We start from the raw sequence: 4907 nt of genomic DNA on the forward strand, positions 1-4907 counted from the left end.
TATTTCGTGAACTTCACTTCCTAATCTTACAAATACTTTTTTTGTTTTTAATAAGATCTACAAAGTCTTATATCACAGAAGTATTAGACGTCTATATAATCGTACAATATTAATTAAACATATATATTCAGTTTTTGTCATATATTTAAATATTCAGGTATTAAAAATATTTTTAAATTTTTTTTTTAACTCTCTTTCCATCGTATGATGGGTGTAACAATAAAAAAGTCTTAATTTAAATTGATTTTTATATTTTATTGATCCGAAGCTTGAACCTAGGAACCTAGGGTTGGTAGTTTAGGAGACGGTGAATGCAAACGCTCAAACGCTCAGTTTTTTCGTATCTTAGTGTTTTCGTATCTTAATTTATCTTTCATATTTTTTTAAAAAAATCTTTTCTCTTGGCTCTTTTATCTTATTTTGAGACATATATGCGTAAAAGTAAAGTAGTGAAATTATTGTTTAGGTTAAAAAGAGCAAGAGAGGGTAAATTGTAATATTGGGATTGTACAGGGGGCTTTATGTATAAGTAGTACTAGTAAGAGAGAGAGAGAAAAGAGAGTGAGAGAAGAGAGAGAGAGAGAGAGAGAGAGAGAGAGAGAGAGAGAGAGGGGTTGGGTAAAATGGGAAAAAAACGTGATGATGAGCTGGAACAACTCAGAAGCCAAAACCCAGGAGTTGGATCTTTCACTTTCCCCCACTCTCCTTTTCTTTCTTTCTTTCTTTTTTTTTTTTTTTTTTTTTTTTTTTGGTTTTTTTTTTTTATTTATTTTTGTTTGTTTCCTTGCTACTGGATTTTGTGCTCTAATAAATAATCTAAACAAAGTACTGCTATGATAATTAATTTGAGTTTTAATTGCATCCACAGTGTATAATGTGCAAAATTCTGCAAGCAAAATTAAGGGAAAACTCCAAATACCCTCATTGTGGTTTCACTTTTTCTCACTTTAGCACCCTGTAGTTTAAAGTGTATCAAGTTAGTATCCTGTGATTTCACACTTTTTCACTTTAGTACCCTGTGGTTTCGCACTTTATCACTTTAGTATCCTATGGTTTCTCACTTTATCACTTTAGTACTCTGTGGTTTAAAAACCACAGGGTACTAACTTGATACAAAAATAAAACTATAGGGTACCAACTTGATGCAAAAATAAAACCACATAGTACTAAAGTGATAAAGTGATAAACCACAGGGTACTAATTTGATATATTTTAAACCACAGGATGCTAAAATAAAAAAGTGTGAAACCACACGGATTTTTTTTGAAGTTTTCCCCAAAATTAATGAGAATATGTATGACACAATCACATTTTTAGTTTTATCCGACTTTAGAATTATGTTGATCTCTGAATAATATAATTCACAGTTGCTTCAACCCTGCAGTTTTCACTTCAACCCAATTTTCATTCAAACACTATTTTTCTTATCCCCATACTTGTACCTATTCCTGTAATAACTAGTTCTTATTTATACCCGAACCAAACGGCACCTTAGTATAAGAGCTCAACTCTATATATAGTGTAATTGTAACAATACTTGGCCTACTGTAAAAAACAGTATCGTCTGAAAAAAAAAAAATATTATTATTAAAAATAAAAATAAAAGTGAAGCACAAACTTATATTGTAATAAGTGTTTGAAAATCTAAAATTACAAGAGTTTTTTTTTTCTTTTTTTCCTTCTTCTTCATAAAAAAAATAAAAAAATTTTAAAATTAGGGTGGTGGGGAACGAGAACCTCAAGACAAAAAAGGACACGGAGAAGCGTAGAAGCGAAGGTTTATACACATATTTCTAAAAGCAAAGTACGAAATAGAATTAATTTTATTTTAAAAAAGCAAAAAATAAACAATAATAAACATCATACTTTAGTAGAGCTTTGATTAATAACAATTATCTGAACATTTAATTTTAACATATCCTAATATTGTTGAAAAAAAAAAGAAAATTACAAACGTCAAACTATAGAGCTTTGATTAATAGTTCTTCGAACGCTTGAGTTTAATTAATAATTAATTTTTTTTAAACTTGATTTTTTATGTAGTTTTCGAAAATTTGAAAATATTGTGAAACATGTCTTTCCTATTATAAACTTAAAAAATTACATTAAAAAATAATGTTTGTTTTCTTCTTCAATTATAATACTTAATTTTCATCTGTAAGATTTAAAAAAGCTTTTTTTTATTTACAAAATTGTCGAAAGAATATGTTGATAGCTTCAAAATATTTATAAATTATTAAAAAATTAATTAGATATTTGTATCACTATATTTTTTTCAAAATAAATGAAGGATAAATTTCAAATATCACCCTTATAATTTTGCACTTTTTCATTTTAGTACTCTGTGGTTTATTGTGTATCAACTTAGTACTCCGTGTTTTTATTTTTTTTTTTTTTCGTCGTCATCTTCATTAACTTTTCATTAAATCATATATAAAAACCTTCAGATATCTCATCTATAATTTATCGAATATTCACTTTAGTACTTTTTAGCTGAAAAAAAATAGTAAAAATGATAACAAAAAGAGAAAAATAAAATTACATAGCACGAAAGCGATACGTTTTAAACTATAGAATGCTAAAGTGAGATAATCTGCAACCACAGAGATGGTATTTGAAGTTTTTTTATAAAATAATAAATGAAGAGTGCGCGAATCTCGATGCGCATGGACGGCCGAGATGCGGTCAAAGGCCGGGGGGGGGGCAGATCTGGGAGTAGGGACGAGGAAGGGAGAAGGTGGCGTCAGACATTCTCGGCGGTGGTTGCTGTAAAAAGGCATGTGAATTATGCCTGCTTTTTTTAATTTTTAACCACCCCAATAATTCACTTCATATGCTTGAGCCCTTTTTTTTTTCTTTCTTTTTTTTATTTTTTATTTTCTAATCTTTAGAGGTTGAATTTGTGATTTGAAAAGAAAAAAAAATCGTATGCGTCAGTATTTATTTTGACACTGAAATCACAAGATCATCAACATTTTTTCTCATAATTGTATGAGGATCGGCCTTTCGACTTCAATGTAGAGTTTGTGAAACTCAGAAATACTCCAGTCCTCCGACTTCTTGCGGCCAAATAGATTTTAATATAATTTTTTCAGAGTCGCCAGGTAAATAAAAATTTCTTTTTTTATTAAATAACTCATTTTTTATTAGTACCGGAGATGGAGAGAATACATATCAATTTGTTTTAAATAATTTATTTTGTTTTCTAAACTAGTTTGTTTTTATTTTTTTGAAAGAGAATGATAACATGCTACCTATTTCATTCAATTTTTTTTAAAAAATAAAATTAAGAACTAAGAATGTGAAGCAACTAAGTCTCGAATTTGAAACCTCATGTACCGACAATTAAATCTTTTGTCACTTGTTATAGGAGGGTTGGTTAGATCAATTTACATTTAAACTCTATGAATAAAAAAAAAAAAATATATCGTTCTTTGATAAGCATAAGTTTTTTGAGAACATTAGTTATTTTATATAATTTAATATTATATCATAGCAGAAAATTCTAAATTCGGATCTTTTCCGACTTCTAGCATAATTTATTTTTTTCTTATTTAATTTAAGCCCACATTCTGATACTTTTAAAAAATTTTGAATCTAGACGTGGAAAATAATATTAAATATAAATATTATAAATATCATCTCTACTAACTCAAATTTATAAAAAAAAAATAAAAAATAATTTCATATAAAATATAACTTTTTCTTTTGGGTCCAAACCCTGCTGTGTGTTGTACTTGCTGAATCACATGCCTTTGACCAACTCAAAATCATGTTCTCCAATGCTAGGCTAAAGAACAACAAAGTGACTAAACATTGGTTATGCATGTATATATACATCTTTGGACTCTGTGTGTGCCCCCTCACAAGGGGAATGATTGGTTCCAACTTTACCAAAAGATGTTCATTTTGGTACCACCAATAACTTTTCTCTTCCTACTTCCTTATTCTCTCACTACATAAATTTTTAGGGGGTAAAAAAGAACCCTTTAAAAATTAATATTGTTGTTTAGCACTGTAAACTTAAAAAGTTTAATGCATTTGTTAACTTGTCATTCTATAAAAAAACATTTCTCAATTATATATAACCAAATAAAATATATATCTATACTTAACAAAATGCTTGTAATTGTAACTACTATATTTTTAACAGTATGTTATTTTAGCTGCACTGTATTTTCAATTACACAAACCAATTATGGCCCCTTAATAAAGAATCATGAATTTTTCCTCTTATAATATTCTCATCCTTTTTGAAAGCAGCGGGACAGTAAAATGCAGAATATGATATAGAAAAGTGTTATATTATATTGCTCAATAATTTTCAAAAAGTATCACTTTACTATCTTATTTGACAGTAGACTCTTAAGTGAAACTGAAAAAGACAGAGAGAAATCACAGTATATTTAAATGTAACTTTTAAACCCACACGGTGACAACATGAAATTATGCTAAACCTCGGAGAGGTGAAGTGAAGTTTACTCATTTAGAAAACAAATATACTTTATCTTTTCGCAAGTTAGTAACGCCTGTGAACTTTTCATTAGTTATAATTTATATAAAAATTGATATATCCTGCAATTGAATTTAAATCTACAGTTTAGATTTTTGGATTGAATGAGTTTTGAGCACGCGGGGGTTTCAGTCCATGCAAAAATAGTCGAATGAATTTGATAATTAAGCTAGTAAAAGATTATTTTAGATGCCCAATTGGTACACTATATTCTTGTGAAAATACCCATTTTAGGAGGATTTGTTGACAAATATGCTCTTGTAAATGAATTTAGTGTTTGAGGTATAAAAGATTTGGTCAAAATGGATAGTCATCAATGTATATGTGTAGGGTTTTAATCTTTGAAATTAGGGGTTTTGGGACCACACCCATGATTTTGTGCAGTAGCCCCACT

The sequence above is a fragment of the Ananas comosus genome, linkage group 6 (assembly GCF_001540865.1).
Source record: "Ananas comosus cultivar F153 linkage group 6, ASM154086v1, whole genome shotgun sequence".
Classification (NCBI taxonomy): Eukaryota; Viridiplantae; Streptophyta; class Magnoliopsida; order Poales; family Bromeliaceae; genus Ananas; species Ananas comosus.